At 41.4% G+C, this 19,404-nt stretch overlaps 1 non-coding gene across 1 annotated transcript; it reads left to right on the top strand.

The window, feature by feature from the left end:
- Positions 1 to 13,251: 13,251 nt before the first annotated feature.
- On the top strand, positions 13,252 to 13,358 carry LOC146900455 (small nucleolar RNA R71). Its single transcript, XR_015024403.1, has one exon. It is a non-coding gene; the product is annotated as a small nucleolar RNA R71 (small nucleolar RNA).
- The last annotated feature ends 6,046 nt before the right edge of the window (positions 13,359 to 19,404 follow it).

The following is a 19,404-nucleotide window of genomic DNA, read 5'->3' as shown; positions in this document are numbered from 1 at the left end:
GACGAAGATACTTAAATATTAACATTTGCACTGCTTTTGGACATAAAAATACACTTTCAGATTTTCAAAAAATGTGAATGCCATGCAATACTTTGATTATGAATGCAAGACAAACAAACTGGAGTCTATGGAACCTGTCATGTCACTGGGGACTCCGGTGGACATTGACAGGGTAGACACACCAGGGGGTAGAAAAAGGGTACAAGTTGTTCTTTGGGTCGAACTAGCCACTTGACCAAGGAATACAAAACAAGAGATGGGTGCAAGCTGTTCTTGGGATTGAACTTGGCACTTGACCGGAAACATAGACATATAGGCAGATACAAGTTGTTCTTTGGATCGAACTTGACACTTGGTTGAAGATACAAACAGATAGGCAGACACAAACTGTTCTTTTGTATTGAACTGGCTGTTTGGCTGGAGACATAGACAAAAGGGTTGATACAAGCTGTTTCTTTGGATCGAACTTGCTTGTTGGATTATCACCACGTCATGTGGGAAGGTGCAGACTGTCCTCTTAGATCGAACTTGTCGTTTGACCGATAACAAAGCATAAGCTGGGTACAAACTGTTCTTCAGATTGAACTTACCGTCTGACTGATAACAAAGCATGAGCTGGGTGCAAACTGTTCTTTTAGATCGAACTTGTCGTTTGTCCGGCAGCATAGGTATATAAGCAGGTACAAGTGGTTCTTTTTGGATTGAACCTGGCACTTGACCGGTAACAAGATATAAATTGAAAGTCTGGTTTAACAAAATACCGATTGAGGGTAAGTTGTTATCGACTTGATTTGAAAATAGACATGACCATTTTTGTTGGTCCAAGAGTAAGTTGAGAGTGGATTGACATTGATTTGAATTGAAAGTTGACATTGAAAGTTGAGACTGAACAGAGACATAGACATTGGATTGGAGAGTTGCAATTGACTTTGAGATTGGACTGGAATTGAATTGAAAATTGACATTGACATTTGACATTGAGATTGGATTGACATTGGATTGAAAATTGAAATTGACATTGACATTGACATTGGAATTGGATTGAAATTGGAGATTGACATTGACATTGACATTGAATATTGAAATTGTCATTGGAGATTGACATTAGAGATTGTCATTGAAATTGGAATTGAAATTGGAGATTGATATTGAAATTGGAATTGAAATTGGAGATTGGAAATTGCTTCGAATTGACATTGAATTGAAATTGAAATTGAGATTGCTTCGAATTTGACAGTTGACATGATTGGAATTGAGATTGGAAAGTTGAGATTGCATCGAATTTTGACAGTTGAAATTGAATTGAATTGACATTGAAATTGGAATTGACAGTTGCAATTGAGATTGAAGTTGAGTTTGACATTTGGAATTGAAATTGAAATTGGCATTGAATTTGACAGTTGACAGTTGGATATGCAACATGTATGTATGGTATAGCAAGGTTATTGGATGTATGAGCACATAAAATGCATGATTATGCATGTATGAATGCTTGAAATGCATGATTGGCTTGTAATTTGACAGAGAAAGTTTCACAAAGGCAGATAAAACATTGGAAGATTGGGCACGTAGTGGCTCGTGCTGCAACATATATTCACAGGGGGAAAACCTCTTTGGAGAGACCGTCGTTGAGAGACGCATCAAAACCATGGCTGAGGGCAATAAAACTTGTAAAGGAGAGACCCTTGGAAGGTTCTTGGATACAGGTCGCCGTTGCTAGGCGTGTCAGTGCTGGGTAATCATTGGATGTTCGCATCTGTGGTCAATGCTTTTTCAATATTCTTTTCATTTTTCATTTTCAAACCCCATTTTTGCCTGAACCGCCCTTTCGGGTTTTCGATTCACCGGGGAGTAATGTTCTTTTTATTGCCCCATTTTTGCCTGAATTGCCTTCATAGGTTGCCAATCAGCGGGGTGCTCATTTTTGCCTAAGCTGCCCTTTCGGGTTTTCGACTTAGCGAGCCTTTCATTTTCATTTTTTTCAATTTTTCCATTTTTCATTCTGTTTTTTCATTCTTGCCATTGACCACGGATCATCCTGGGGAGTAACCTGCTTGTAACATGTATTGAAATAGACATTGACATTCATTCATTCATGCATGTTTCATTGAAGTGTACCCTATTGCTCAGGTTTGCTTTCAAAATAGACAGAAAAAGATTTTTAGTTTTCAAAAGATGTTTGTTTCAGATATTGACATTATCAAATGGAAAGAAAATGTTTTGTATATAACATTGAAAGTAGAAAGAAGAATAGAGTTTCAAACAATAGCACAGGCTCAAATTGATGTAAAAGAGTGAGAGTCAGCCAAAGGCATGACTTCACGGATTTACAAAGCTTGGAAAATGGTAATTTTATTGGTTGGTGATACATTGAACACGATGACCGCTACATTTCATAGAAATTTTGAATTCACAAGTACAGAAGCTTCTGATGAAGATGATCATTGACAGTTGCAGATGCCCCAAGGGGTGACGGTGATTTGCCAGATATAGTTACTTGTCTTTTATTGTCAACCTCATTTTTGCATGAACCGCCCTTTCGGGTTTTCGGCTCATCGAGGCGCTCATTCTTGCCTGAGTTGCGTACAATCTCAGCGAGCTTTTTTCATATTCATTTTTTTTGTCCCTAACTTTTGCCTGGATCGCCCTTTCGGGTTTTCGACCCACCGGGAAGCGCATTTTTGCCTAGGCCGCCCTTTCGGGTTTTCGACCTACCACGCTGTTCTTTTCTTTCTAGGCAAAGTATTTCTTGACTATATCGGCATTAACAGGATTTGGGAGTTCAACACCATCCATGTGTGTAAGAATTAAAGCACCACCAGAGAAAGTCTTCTTGACAACATAAGGACCTTCGTAGTTAGGTGTCCACTTGCCCCTTGGGTCGGGTTGCTGACTTATCCTTCTTTTCAATACAAGTTCGCCTTCCTTGAATTCTCGAGGTCGGACTTTCTTGTCAAAAGCATTCTTCATTCGCACTTGATACAACTGTCCATGAGCCATAGCATCCATACGTTTCTCTTCAATCAGATTCAATTGATCATACCGACTTTGACACCATTCAGCCTCAGTTAATTTTGCTTCCATGATCACTCGAAGAGATGGAATCTCCACTTCCAGAGGGAGAACTGCTTCCATGCCATATACAAGAGAGAAAGGAGTTGCCCCGATTGAACTGCGCACTGTAGTACGGTAACCATGCAGGGCAAAAGGTAGCATTTCGTGCCAGTCTTTGTAAGTAGTAACCATCTTCTGAACAATCTTCTTGATATTCTTGTTAGCGGCCTCAACTGCACCATTCATCTGAGGTCTATAAGGAGAAGAGTTGTGATGTTCAATTTTGAATTCTTCACATAAAGCTTGCATCATGCTATTGTTCAGATTGGAGCCATTGTCAGTGATGATCTTGTTGGGAACACCATACCGACAGATGATGTTATTCTTGATAAACTTCACTACTACTTGCTTGGTCACATTGGCATAGGAGGCAGCTTCAACCCACTTGGTGAAATAATCAATTGCCACTAGGATGAAACGATGTCCATTGGAAGCTTTTGGTTCAATTCTTCCGATCATGTCAATGCCCCACATAGAGAAAGGCCATGGGGAAGATATAACATTGAGAGCATGTGGAGGCACATGGATCTTGTCAGCATAGATTTGACATTTGTGGCATCTCTTAGCATGTTTGTGGCAATCACGCTCCATAGTTATCCAGTAATAGCCGGCTCTTAACAGCTTTCTTGACATGGTGTGACTCGAAGCATGGGTCCCAAAGGTACCATCATGTACATCATGCATCAACTTCTCAGCTTCTTGTTTGTCAACACATCTCAGCAAGACCATGTCATAGTTCCTCTTGTATAGGATTTCTCCGTCCAGAAAGAATCTACTAGCCCATCGTCTCAAAGTCTTTTTATCCCTGTTGGAAGCACCAGGTGGATATTCATGATTCTGCAGGAATTGCTTGATGTTGTAATACCAAGGCTTTTTATCATTCACATCTCTATCAGCTTGATCTGGCATGTTTTCAATAGTAAACACATGAGCGGGTCTATCAAGACGCTGCACTTTGATTACAGGCACATCATTCCAGTGATTGACACGAAACATGGAAGACAAGGTAGCGAGAGCATCAGCCATCTGGTTTTCATCCCGAGGGATGTGGTGCAGTTCAACCTTTGTAAAGTATGTCAACAGACGTCTTGCATAGTCACGGTATGGGATCAGCTTCTCATGATGAGTCTCCCATTCACCCTTTATCTGGTTAATAACAAGTGCAGAATCTTCATAGATGTCAAGGTGTTTGATTCTCAGGTCAAGGGCTTCTTCAATGCCCAAGATGCATGCTTCATATTCAGCTATGTTGTTTGTGCATTCAAAAGTTATCCTAGCAGTGAAAGGAATGTGGTGCCCTTGCGGAGTTACAATGATGGCTCCAATTCCTTTACCATAAGCATTAACAGCACCATCAAACACCAATCCCCACTTGCTATTGGGGTCCGGCCCTTCATTGATCAGTGGTTCTTCACAGTCTTTCGCTTTCAGATACATAATCTCTTCATCAGGGAAATCAAATTTAATTGGCTGGTAATCATCAAGAGGCTGACAAGCAAGATGCTCAGCAAGGACACTTCCTTTGATTGCTTTCTGAGCTTTGTACACAATATCATATTCAGACAACAGCATTTGCCAACGTGCGATCTTTCCAGTAACAGCAGGCTTCTCAAAGATGTACTTGATTGGATCCATTCGGGATATCAACCAAGTTGTATGATTCACCATATAATGACGCAGGCGTTTGGCAGCCCAGGCTAAGGCACAACAAGTCTTTTCAAGCATTGTATACCGAGTCTCACAGTCGGTGAACTTCTTGCTCAGATAGTAGATGGCATGCTCTTTCTTACCAGTCTCATCTTGCTGACCGAGAACACAACCCACTGAATCATCTAACACTGACAGATACATAATCAAAGGCCTTCCTTCCACTGGTGGGACAAGGATAGGTGGTTCCAACAGGTATTCTTTAATGCTATCAAAAGCTTCCTGACATTCATCATTCCATACAACAGGCTGATTCTTTCTGAGCAATTTGAAAATGGGACCGCAAGTAGTAGTCATGTGAGATATGAATCTTGAAATATAGTTCAGACGTCCGAGGAAACCTCTGACTTGCTTCTCAGTTTGAGGGGCCGGCATCTCTCTGATGGCTCGGACTTTGTCAGGATCAACTTCAATGCCTCTCTGGCTGACAATGAAGCCTAGCAACTTTCCGGATCTTACACCAAATGTGCACTTGTTAGGATTCAGCCGCAGCTTGTACTTTCTCAATCTTTCAAACATCTTTTTCAAATACACAACATGCTGCTCTTCATCACTTGACTTCACAATCATATCATCGACATATACCTCAATCTCTTTGTGAATCATATCATGAAACAGAGTTGTCATACCTCTTTGATAGGTAGCACCAGCATTTATCAAGCCGAACGGCATCACTTTATAACAGAACGTTCCCCACGGAGTGATGAAGGACGTCTTTTCTCTATCTTCAGGAGACATTCGTATCTGATTATAACCAGAGAAACCATCCATAAAGGAGAACACTTTGGATTGAGCAGTACTGTCAACAAGCACATCGATATGAGGCAATGGGAAGTTATCTTTTGGACTGGCTTTATTCAGGTCTCTGTAATCAACACACATTCGAACTTTCCCATCTTTCTTTGGTACTGGTACGATGTTGGCAATCCACTCAGGGTATTCAGCTGTCATGAGGAAGCCCGCATCAATTTGCTTTTGTACTTCAGCCTTGATCTTAAGAGCCATGTCTGGACGAGACCTTCTCAATTTCTGTTTGACAGGAGGACATTCAGGCCTTGTCGGTATCCGATGCTCCACAATATTGGGATCTAGACCCGGCATATCTTCGTAGGACCATGCAAAGACATCTGGATAATCATGGAGAAGCTGAATGATCTTCTTTTTCACTTCTGGCTCAAGTGCAGCACCAATCTTGATCTCTCGCTTGTTCTCTTCAGTACCCCGGTTGATAAGCTCGATCTCTTCCTGGTGAGGCTGAATGGCTCTTCTTTCTTGCTCAAGCAGTCGAGTGATTTCATATGGTATCTCTTCATCATCATCTTCATCTTCAGCTTCGTATACAGGGAATTCAAAATTTCGAGGAACCATAGGGTCATTGTGTTCAACGGGTTTATTATGGTTCAATCTGCATAATATGATTGGGATGATTTTAGAAAAAGTTTTTCATGCAGATTTTTGAAATTAATAAGAAAAATACAGATGTTTTGGTTTTTTCTGGCATTACCATTATTTCCAAGAAAAAGGCACTAAAAAGTAAAAAACAAAGAGTCGTGAGAAAGACGACAACTTTTATTGACAACGGCAATGCCGAAACAAACACGCCCTTACAATGATATCACTTTCGCCTTGGGCAGAGCGAAAGGATTGTTATTTTGAAAACAAAAAAACATTGATAGACGTTTGGCAAGTGCACCAAATACTATCGAAGTAGTAAAAATATCGTTCCCACGAGGACTGTTTTTAATCTCAATAATTCAACTACGTTGTATTTTAGGATGTATAAAGGTTATTTTGATTTGCCACTAGGCAGTAGATTGGTTTGATTGCATAAAAAAATAATTGCTAAAAATAAATTGGTTTTCAAGAATAAGAGAGAGATGAGTTTAGGTCTTTCGAATCATCTATGTTCCCCTAATTGTTATGTTGCACCTATTCGTATGAATGATCTTCTAATCCCACGATAGTTAACAAAATAGTCCTAATCAATCCCTTGAGTTAGGACCCTCTCCTTAAACTACAGCCCCTAATCCCTTAGGTGGTCTAATAATCTTTGAAGGTTTAAAGCACGTTAACCTAACATCACTAATAAACGATTATCCATTCCTAGACTAACCATGTTTATTAGAACAATTCAATAGGTCTAAGTAGAAAGCTATGGTCAGTAGTCATTCATTCTCACAAAATCATATTTATATTTGATCAGGATATAAAAAGCATTAAGAACAATTGAATTGAATAAAGACTAGAATATCATTCACAATAAATAGAGTTTCACAACATAATATCTCAATTAGGGTTACAACGAATCATCTCAGACCTAACCTCTAATGGATTTAGCTACTCATAATAATGTTTACAAATAACATAATCATTAGAGGTAATAAAACATACACAAAGTGGTTGGAAGATGAAGAAATCGTCCTCCTGGTCCTCCTTGTAGTTGTAAAATCGCACTTGGCTCTCTAGAATTCGTAACCCTTGTTTTTGGAATAGACTTCAGCATAAATAGGCACAGAATATCGCCCAAATCGTGTCACGTTTTAAGTGAATCGTGACACGTTTTTACCTTCTGGAGCAAGAAACTGAATTAGGGTTTCACCAAATCGTGTCACGTTTTACCAATCGTGACACGTTTTCCTAATGTCGAAACAAGGCTTCTTGTGCTTCCCAAATCGTGTCACGTTTGTACCAAATCGTGACACGTTTTATTTCTTTGCGTTTCCTTCAGTTTTTCTGCTCTTTTTGCTGCATAAGTCTTCTGTGAACTCCTTTTTGTGATGAAAATACATATAAAATTACGTAATGACAAGGTGTCATCACAACCCCAAACTTAAACCATTCCTTGTCCTCAAGGAATTTACTTGCAAAGCTGACAATCGACAGTGAAATAACAATTACCTATTCAAGCAGTAGTACCCAAAAGTTCAACACCTTACTAGCTAATGATGAGCTAGTTTGACTTGTATGCATCCACCACTTCACAACTCCACGCAAATATTTGAAATAGGGTTCTACCAGTCGACATGCAGATCTACATATTACCATACGCTTGAAAAGTTTCTAAACATCAATCAAAGTCAATATCATTACACACTTTTGAGGTCTTTAGGGTTATAACGGGGCTTAGGTGAAAGGTGGGACATATTTGGATAAGTAGGCTACACAAAATTAGAGTTAGGCATTCCTACGGAAGTTAAAGAACAAATTCAATCCTACGATCATTCACCTTGTGGAATAACAATCAATGCAAAGGTACTAGAGAATATTTATAACTTTTAGGGACAATCGAGTTTGAAGTTACTCACATGTTTCAAAGTTTGGTCCCTTTTTCATCATTCATTTCATCTTTTTTTTTTTCATACATCAATTTTTTTGAATGTATTTTTGCCTTTTGCATTACAATTCTTTTTCTTTTTGTTCTCTTATTCTCTAGTACCCCCACCCCAAACTTAATTGGTTGCAAATTCCAATAGCAACCCCAAACTTAATTTTAAGCAACATTCTACAATGCCTAACTCAGAAAAACAATAAGGGACAAGTCCTAAAAGTCTCTAAGTTTGTAATGTAGTTTGTCACCGAACAAAAAGTTCTAATCCTACCGGCTCAAAGGGGCTAAGAAAAGGATAAAGTTTAACAATTATAGTCAGGGTAGGCTTCAAAAGGCTCACAGGACCAAGCACTTTTGCCTCAGTGTGTAATTAACAAAGACCAATCAATAATAGAGAAACAATGCAAGTTCTAGAAATGTAGTTGCATGGAAAACTAAGCTAAATATAAGTAAATTGAAAAACAAAATATGGCAATGAACCTTATGGCTGAGATTTCTGGGAGTATGTGACTACCTAGCAACGCCGTACACTTCGCCTTTGAAAACCAAGTCACTCCTCCTTTTGAACTTTTGGAATACCACTTGAACAACTATTTGTTATCAAACTGTAAAAAGTCAACTAAACAAACAAATTCATCAATAATAAACAAGTGCAGGAATAATTACATAAACGGGGGGAATAAAACCGAGTTAAACTTAATTAAAAGCAATAAAAATTGTTTGAACATAAAATTAAAGTTACATAACCAAAGTGCTGAAACAAAAAACAGAAAAATAAAAATAGGTGGGCCATCAGTAGCCCACTCAATCCTGCATCTGGTCCTCCGGAATCCAAGTGTTGGGGTCCTCCTCTGCATAGGTATCCTCCCCAAAGTGCTGCCTAGACTGAGCTCCACCAGCAGCAAAGTCAGCTCGGATCTCCTGCTCTCTATCCTGAGCTCGACCTCTGGTGACATCAAAGTAGTGGTCCATAGCCTCCTCGGACCCATCAAAGCGCTCGAAAGACCCAGTCATCTTCCTCCTGTTGAGGCAGACCGCCTCAGTGAACTCCTGACCAAACCTCGGACGGTTCCAATACTCCTGATCTGACACCTCATTCATCCAGTTGGCATGGCCGAACATGTAGTCCAGCATCATAGGATGAATAGGTGCATAGGCACCCTGCTGGCTGCTCCCCTCTCCAGCAAAAGTCTGACTCTGAGGTGGTGGCGGTGGCTGTTGTGGTGGTGGCGGCTGTGGCTGTCCTGCTGCTGCTGCCTCGGCACCCATGATAGTCTGCATGCGGTCATGATAATCCTTGACAAAGCCATCCATGTAAGTGTCGGTGATGGGCTTCATCATTGCTGCACTCAAATCATTAGCAAACAAATCGCACTCCTCCTCCTCACAAAGCCAATTGATAAGGCTCAAATGAGGGAGTGCCTTCTTGGTACCTGAAGCAAACATATAGATATTGTCGGCAATTAACTCACCAACATTGATGGGTGTACCATCAAGAATAGCAGACAGCGTCAACAAGCGGGGCAGTGGAATCTCTGAAGTACAAGAAGTGCCCTCAATAGTTTGCACCACAAAAGATGCCCACGCCTTTGCATGGGGCTTGAAGTCAGCCCTCAACAGCATATGTGACCCTCCATGCCACTTAGCACCTTCAACACAAATCTGCATTAGCAACTCCTCCCACCTTTCATCATCCCAATTCTTGCACTCCTCCATCCTCCTCTTCACATCACAAATCTCCGGTGGCACAATCTCCAGCAACTGATTAATCCTTTCCGGGCTATAGTCTATCTCCTTCCCCCTCACATAGGACACATACTTCCTCCCCATATACCTAGCATTAGAATAGAATTCTATCCCAATGGTTTTGTTGGCCTGCTCGAAAATCATACTAACAAGGGATTCCCACCCTCTCTCAGTGATCACTTGATGGAACTCAGGGTTGGAGATGAGTTTGGTGAAATCAAAACCTCTCTCCGGGATCACCCTATAGCCTCGGATGTCCTTGAAACGGTCACGGGCAGCAGTATTATAAAACCGGTGGTTGATGGACGGTGGGGGTGCGGTGTTAGGGCTAGGTTTGACAGGTTGTTTTCGTTTGGGGGCTATTTTGGCCTTTTTGGCTGGTTGGGATGTGGCTTGGGACTTGCCTTTGTTGCGGGTCTCAACCATGGTTAGGGTTAGGATTTAGAGAAGAAACAAAACTGGATATTAGGGTTAGGGTTAAGATGGAGATAATTGGTTTGGTTGTTTGTTGGTGATGATGAAGGTGTATGGTAATGGTTTTGGTGATTAGAAGATGAAAAGATGAAGATTTTTGGTAGAAAAGGGTTAGAAAATCGTAGGTTAGGGTTCTGGGAAAATTTTGGCAGAGTTTGGCTACTTTTGGAAGTGAATGGAATGAAAATCGTGTTGGATATATTTATAGGCTGGGAAAATCGTGCCACGTTTTGCCAAAAACGTGTCACGATTTTGTTTTGTAACGGTTAAATTTTTGAAACTGCTATAATCGTGTCACGTTTGGGCTAAACGTGTCACGATTTTTCATTTTTGAAAATTTTCTTGCCCAGAAATCGTGTCACGTTTTGGCCAACGTGTCACGATTTCCAAATGTCGAATGGCACCCTTTTTTTACTTAGAAAAATTTCTGAGAGGAGCTTCAGAGGGGGCAAATCGTGTCACGTTTGGCCCAAAACGTGTCACGATTTGCACAGTATTGGAAAACAACAAATTTTCTTCCTCTGTTCGTTTCAGCAAAAAATCTTTTTGTATTTTTGAATATTTGAAAGCAATAAAAAGGAAATAAGAAATACTACCTGAAATCTAAATGTGGGTTGCCTCCCACCAAGCGCTTCTTTACCGTCACTAGCTTGACTCATGACCATCCCTAAGGATTAGTTGATGTGGCTCCCTCTTCATTGTTTTGGAGTCCTCCTTCACGGTACCGTTTCAGCTTTTGTTCCTTACCCTTGAAAGTTCCTTGTGCACCAGACTTCTTGATGTCTATAGCTTCATCAACAGGCTTGTTTCTTGCCATCCCTTCGTCACAGTACCTCCTAATTCTTTCCAAAGTATCAGAGAGAGTTGAATGCATACACCATCGAAAAGCAGCCGGCCCATTACGCATCCCATAGGGAATCCTTCTATAAGCCAATTTACCACCTGGACCAGTGGTAGTAGTCTTTATTTCATTTTTACCAGTTGTCAATCCCCCATACTTGTTGTCACGGATGTCTCCTGATGATTGTTGGTGCATCTGTTCTTTGCTTACTTCCAGTTGCTTAACACCCTCTATCTTTCCAAAATCTTCAATCACTTCTTGTCTATCTATAGATTCCACACTTTCCACCTCCGTAGATTGAATAGATTGAGATTCAAGTGTTTTATCTTCGACAGTTTCTTCCACAACATCAATCCGGTAACACTTGGGATTCTCATCTTGGTGTTTCATTGCCTCAAAGATATTGAAGACTACCTGCTCCTTATGGAATCTCAACATTAGCTCTCCACGTTCAACATCAATCAAAGCACGACCAGTTGCAAGGAAAGGTCTTCCTAGAATGAGTGGCATGTCTTCATCTTCAGCCATATCTAGGACCACAAAATCTGCTGGGAACACCAAGTCATTAACCTTGACTAGCACATCTTCAAGTATACCGACAGGATAAGAGATTGACCGATCAGCTAAAGTAATGGTCATTCTTGTTGGTTTTGGTTCCCCACACTTAAGCTTCTTCATCATTGAAAGTGGCATCAGATTTATACTTGCTCCCAAGTCACATAAAGCTCTTCCAATGTCTACCGGTCCAATTGAACAAGGGATAGTAAAAGCACCAGGATCCTTCAGCTTAGGTGGCAACTTCTTTTGAAGAATAGCACTACAATTCTCAGAAAGTGCTATGTTCTCATCATCCTTAGGCTTCCTTCTTTTGGTTAACAAGTCTTTCATGAACTTAGCATACAACGGCATTTGATCAAGAGCTTCACCGAAAGGAATATTCACCTGAAGTTGTGAGAAAAGTTGCATGAACTTCTTGAATTGGCCTTCATCCTTTTCTTTCTTCTTCGAAAGGTGAGGGTATGGAAGCTTCACATATGATGGAATAACCTGTGGTTTGTCTCCATCTTTCAAAATTTGACTCTTCGACTTCCTCAAGATTGAATCTTCATCAATTAATTTCTCACTTTTTTCTCCCTCTATTTTTTTCTTCCTTTCGTTTTCAACTACTCCATTATCATTTTCTTTTTCAACTACACCCTCATCATTCTTTTCAACTACATCATTCTCCTCCACCTCAACTACTTCATCAACCTTCTTTGGAGCTTTTGGAACTAAAGGTGTCAAAACCTTTTTGCTCCTCAGTTCAATAGCATTACAAGACTCATTCTTAGGGTTATCTTTAGTGTTACCTGAGAATCCGCCTTTGTTTTGTTCAGCCAACTGCTTAGCTAATTGCCCCAGTTGAGTTTCAAGCATCTTCCTAGAAGCTTCATTGTTCTTTCTTTCAGCTTCTTGACTCTTCTTCATCTCTTCAAAGTTGCCTTGAGTCATCTTCATGAAGTTCATCATAGTTTCCTCAAGAGCTGATGGCTTCTTTTGTTGTTGTTGAGGAGGAGTTAGCATCTGAGAGTTCAAAGCATTGTTGTTTGAGTAGCTTAGATTTGGATGCTTATTAATGCCTGAATTGTAGTATTGATTCTGCCTTTGATATCCTCCCATGAAGTTAGCTTCTTCACTTGATCCTTCCGGAACACATTCACCGTTGGGATGTTCTTCACCACATAAGTCACATTTGATTGCAGCCACTTGTTGTTGCTTATGAGCCAAAGTGAAGCCTTGAAACTCCTTAGTTAGAGCTTCGATCTGTTTGTTCATTGCTGCTTGGTTGGCAAGGATAGCAGTTTGTTCACTTACCCCAAACACTCCTCTTTCTTTCTTTTTAGCTTGATCACGATACTCATTGCCAGCCATGTTTTCAATTAGAGCTTGAACTTCATGATCAGTTTTACTTTTGAGACTACCTCCCGCGGAAGCATCTAAGAACATTCGAGTGTTTGGTGTTACCCCCTCAGTGAAGATTTGGAGGTATTGCTTCTCGGTGAACTCATGATTAGGGCATCTCTTGAGAAGCAAGTTGAATCGCTCCCAAGCATCATACAATGATTCACCTTCTCCTTGCTTGAAGTTAGAGATCTCCATCTTCTTGTCCCAGTACTTAGACATAGGGAAGTATTTCTCCAAGAACTTCAGCTCTAACTCTTCCCATGTTTGGACAGTCCCGTTTGGAATTGTTAGCAACCAATCTTTTGCTCTTCCCGTCAAGGTGAAAGGAAACAGCCTTAGCTTCTTTTGTGCTTCAGTCACGGTGGCTGGTTGCACACAAAACTCACAGGTTTCAGCAAAACGGCTCAAGTGTTCATGCGGACTCATAGCTTCAGTCCCATCGAATTGCTTGTCCCTCAAACCGTTGAGGACAGTTGTCTTGATGTCGAAAGCTACGGGGTTAGCTGGTTGAAAAGTGTGGGTCAGTTGACCGCGATGAGTGGCTAAACCGTAGTCTCCAAGCTTAGGTCTTGGTGGTACAACTCCTTCCCCTTCCATAGTTGCAGATTTGGGAGAAGAGATTGTTTCAGATTCACTTGAGAATTGCTCCGGTACTTGTTCTCGAACACCCGGTGGAACGGATTGAGCTAACCTTTGCGATCGGACAGCTTTCCGAAGTGCTCTAGCAGTCCTTTCAATTTCCGGATTGTACTCTAAGTCGTCAGAGCTCTGTTTACCTCGCATAAACAGCAAAATACCTTAGTAGCACTGCACAACGCAAAGTAATCAAGTGAATATGAAAACAGAAAAATAAAAAATAAAAATTAAAAACAGAAAATTAAATTGCAAATACCCTAAATTATAACGTAATTGCCTTGTTGAAATAATTCAACAGTCCCCGGCAACGGCGCCAAAAACTTGATAGACGTTTGGCAAGTGCACCAAATACTATCGAAGTAGTAAAAATATCGTTCCCACGAGGACTGTTTTTAATCTCAATAATTCAACTACGTTGTATTTTAGGATGTATAAAGGTTATTTTGATTTGCCACTAGGCAGTAGATTGGTTTGATTGCATAAAAAAATAATTGCTAAAAATAAATTGGTTTTCAAGAATAAGAGAGAGATGAGTTTAGGTCTTTCGAATCATCTATGTTCCCCTAATTGTTATGTTGCACCTATTCGTATGAATGATCTTCTAATCCCACGATAGTTAACAAAATAGTCCTAATCAATCCCTTGAGTTAGGACCCTCTCCTTAAACTACAGCCCCTAATCCCTTAGGTGGTCTAATAATCTTTGAAGGTTTAAAGCACGTTAACCTAACATCACTAATAAACGATTATCCATTCCTAGACTAACCATGTTTATTAGAACAATTCAATAGGTCTAAGTAGAAAGCTATGGTCAGTAGTCATTCATTCTCACAAAATCATATTTATATTTGATCAGGATATAAAAAGCATTAAGAACAATTGAATTGAATAAAGACTAGAATATCATTCACAATAAATAGAGTTTCACAACATAATATCTCAATTAGGGTTACAACGAATCATCTCAGACCTAACCTCTAATGGATTTAGCTACTCATAATAATGTTTACAAATAACATAATCATTAGAGGTAATAAAACATACACAAAGTGGTTGGAAGATGAAGAAATCGTCCTCCTGGTCCTCCTTGTAGTTGTAAAATCGCACTTGGCTCTCTAGAATTCGTAACCCTTGTTTTTGGAATAGACTTCAGCATAAATAGGCACAGAATATCGCCCAAATCGTGTCACGTTTTAAGTGAATCGTGACACGTTTTTACCTTCTGGAGCAAGAAACTGAATTAGGGTTTCACCAAATCGTGTCACGTTTTACCAATCGTGACACGTTTTCCTAATGTCGAAACAAGGCTTCTTGTGCTTCCCAAATCGTGTCACGTTTGTACCAAATCGTGACACGTTTTATTTCTTTGCGTTTCCTTCAGTTTTTCTGCTCTTTTTGCTGCATAAGTCTTCTGTGAACTCCTTTTTGTGATGAAAATACATATAAAATTACGTAATGACAAGGTGTCATCAAACATGAGCAACAAAACACATTACATGGAAGCATGCATGACTAAGGGAACATCAATGGCTTCCCAATTTCTCACAGTGCCTCCTGGTATAACAAATGTAGGCACGTGGCTTCTTTCGGCAGCATCTTCAGTAATAGCATTGATGAACCCAGCACTGTAGAAGGTTCCCTTCGAAACAGCAGATGTCGGGGAGAATCCAAGGCCCTCTTTACGCTTGTTTTCCAAGATCTGAATCACCTTGCCCCAGCCAGCAGCTTGCCCTTGTTGAACAGCCTTCTGAGCATCTTTCAGTGAGGCCATGCTAGCACCAGCCCTCCGGGGTTCTGCACCCTCGACAGTCAAGCCTTGAAACGACGTCCCTTCAGCGGACCCTGCTTCAACACAAGAGAAAGATGATACTTGGCTAACCAGAAATGCCTCTTCACCATGCACAGTGACAATCTTACCATTCCTCATGAACTTGAGCTTCTGATGCAAAGTAGAAGTGACTGCTCCCGCGTCGTGGATCCACGGTCTTCCGAGGAGACAACTGTAGGAAGCATTGATGTCCATGACTTGGAAAGTTATTTGAAATGTCTCAGGACCAATGGTAATTGGCAAGTCTACTTCCCCAAGAACATCCTTGCGGGATCCATCGAAAGCCTTAACCAGATAGCTGCTACCCCTCAGGGAAATTCCATGATGACTTAATTGCCTTAGTGTGGACTCAGGCATTACATTTAACGATGATCCAGTGTCCACCAAAACGTTGGATATCATATCAGACCCACAGTGCACCGAGATATGTAGAGCCAAGTTGTGATGTTTCCCTGCTTCGGGGAGTTCATCATCACCGAATCCCAAACTGTTGCAAGCAGTGATATTACCCACTATTCCATTGAATTGCTCCACAGAGACTTCGTGATCAACGTAAGCTTGCTCAAGTATCTTCATCAACACCTTCCTATGAGCTTCTGAGCTCATGAGCAGAGACAAGATGGATATCTTTGATGGGGTTTGCAGCAGCTGGTCAACAATCTTATAGTCACTTTTCTTGATAAGCCTCAGGATTTCGTCCAGATTGGACTCTTCTATAGATTGGCCTGCTGGGCCGGGGTTCTTATCAACAGGAGGAGCAACTGGTGGTGTTATTGTGGCAATGGGTGTCACCACCTTCTTTTGAAACAAGGGTGGACGGACTTTCCCGCTTCTGAGAGCTGTAACTTCACTAGCAACATTATCAACTGTAGCTGGGGATACCAGAGGCACCTCCACCCCGTTCTCAATCATGGTTGCATTGTATTTGTAGGGAATTGCTTTGGTAGAGGTATAAGATACCGGACCAGGTAGCCTGATCACCAAAGGCTCAACATTCTTTGCCTGAGATACACTTTCAACAGGAGAGTCATGGAACACTGGTACAACCACACATACATCACTGGTAATCAAGTGCTTGTCATCCATCAGACTCTGGATATCATTTTGCACAACACCACAGCCCATAGGATTCCGAAGACATTCCGGACAAGAAGCATGATCATGTTTGAACAGAGAAGCCTGGCAAAGTTTGACATGTAATGGCACCAAGGGAGTAACGACATTGCGGACATCCAACATGGAATCCTCTTGAGGAACGGGAACCCTTTCAAAGGCCTCAATCATATTAACAGCAGCATGGTTTGGAAGCGGGTTGTCAAGAACATGAGGAACACTATTCTCAAAAGTCAACTGTCCCTTTTCTATCAGGTCTTTCACAATATATTTCAGAGCAAAGCAACCTTCAACATCGTGGCCTTGAGCGCCCTGATGGAACTCACATGTCAGATCCTGTCGGAACCTGGGAGGCAATGGATTAGGCGGAGGCTTGCCTGGCCTGGTGACACAGTGTCCCTTAGCAAGTAGAGTTGGGAGCAGCTCACCATACCGCATTGGTATTGGTGGAAAAGAAGGTTTGGGCCGGGGACCCTGTTGTTGCTGCCGTTGCTGTTGAGCAGGAGGCTGTTGTTGTACTTGCTGAGGGATGGCATTGACGGGCATTGGTGGTTGACCCGGTGGCAGAGGATATTGCTGGTAAAATGGTGGAAAGAAAGGATGTTGAGAGTACTGCATGTAGTGATAGGGCAGAGGTAATTGTGTAGCAGCTGCAGCTGGGTTACCAGACACCATTCCTACGTCAGATTCTTTCCTCTTGTGGTGACCATTGCCATACTTCTTTGGCGCACTGTTTGAAGATTCACCTTTCTCAAGGACAATAATACCATCTCGGACAGCCTCCTCTAAGCGAGTTCCCATCGTAACCATATCAGAGAAGTTGTTTGGGGCAGAGACTATCATTCTTTCCTTGTATTCCTTCTTCAGAGTCTTCAGGAATGTTTGTGTTAATTCTTCCTCATCAAGTCGAGGAGAAACACGGGCGGCTGCCCCTCTCCACCTCTGAGCATATTCACGGAAGGTTTCATCTGATTTCTGAGATAGGGCTTTAAGAGAGTCCCTATTTGGCTTCAGACGGGTGTTGAATTCATATTGACCTTCAAAAGCAGCAGCGAGTTCCTCAAAAGTATGGATGTTATCTTTGCTCAGACTAGTGTACCAATCTGCTGCATCATCTGTCAAGCTACTCTGAAAGCAGTGGATCATCAGTGCATCATTATCGGCGTAGTTAGCCATCTTTCGGACATACCGGATAACATGGTTGTGTGGACAAGAAGTTCCATTGTATTTGTCAAATTCTGGCTCTTTGAATTTCTTAGGAACCTCAAATCGGGATACCAGGCATAGATCACGAGCTTTAGCAGGAGCACCATTGTTTCCTCGGCTAGCCTTGACCTCACGGAGTTCTCCAGCCAACTCCCTTAACTGTCTCTTCATAGCTTCCATTGCGGGATCTTGTCCACGCGGAGTGTCAACATCAATCACCTGTTGCACAGTGTGTACAATAGGGTCGGTAACAACAGTGGTTACTTGAGGCATAGCAGTGGACACAGGAATCTGTCCTTGACCAGCAACACCAGAGACACCAGCAGCAGTATTAGGAGAGTAGTAAGCTGAGAGGCCATAAGGACGGCCGTTGGGCATAACAAAACGAGCATCAGTAGCCACAGTAGACAGTGGGATAGAGGGAATCACCTCAGCAGTAACCGGAATAGAAGTGGCTGGTTGTTCCTGTGCAGCCATCATAGCGGACATAGCATCATGAGCCTTAGCCAAATCTTCTTTCATAGCAGCCAATTCGGCACGGAGCTGAGCATTTTCCTCTTCAAAGTTAGCCATCATTCTTCTCTTGTGAAATCTTGTTTGATGAATTCTGTCTGGTTGGTAGACTTTGCGAACACGAGCCACTTTTCAGACTGCGGCGGACAAAACCAGGAGGCGATGAGCACGAGAGAAGTTTTTTTGTGACCAATGAATGCATATGATGCATGAAATGTGTTAATGCATATGCAAAAAAGACTCTTTTCGTGTTATCGAAGGGTTTTTTAGACAAACTAGAGACTTGTAAACATTACTAAACAACAATTAACATGAACGGGAAACAACCAACATATAGTTTTACAAGACAATTTCAACATAAACAAATGGAAATAACAATAGGAAATGGAAATCCTCAAGCATAGGAAGTGGAAGCATCATCCTCAGACTCAGACTCATAGCTGCAGTATCGTGCATAGAAGTCACGGGCACCCCTAGCCCTCTTGGAGTCCCTCATAAGCAATCTATCTTTCTCCTCAATCACTCTCTTAGCCTTAGCTAACTCTTTCTTCAGTGTCAAGACCTCATGAGTCTTCTGCTCATCCTTTCCATCCAAAGTCATGATCAAGTTCTCAGTCTCATAGTATCTAGCTCTCCACTGATGCTTCTCCCGACTCTCCATAGCTAGATGCTCCTGATACATCTCCTGGGTAGGTGGGAGTAGAGGTAAAGGCATGGTAGGAACAGATGCAGACACATATCTCATAGAGGGGTAAGGCATACCAATCTCCTCAGCTTGGTTTATCACCCACTGTGTATAGGCCTCATGAGCAATACCGGACCTTACACCCATATGCTTCACCTCTTTCTTCCGAAGCTTAGTCCAAGCTTCCATGAAATCTTCTCTAATTCCGGTGGGAGCATTGGAGTAGTGAAAGAAGTAAGGAGCTGTGGCAAGATTGATGGGCTTATCTTT

The sequence above is a fragment of the Medicago sativa genome, chromosome 8, assembly GCF_051527215.1.
Source record: "Medicago sativa cultivar Bolivia chromosome 8, Bolivia_mono, whole genome shotgun sequence".
In the NCBI taxonomy this organism is placed as follows: Eukaryota; Viridiplantae; Streptophyta; class Magnoliopsida; order Fabales; family Fabaceae; genus Medicago; species Medicago sativa.
Note: the sequence above shows the minus strand (reverse complement) of the source record. Positions and strands in the feature narration are given on the sequence as shown.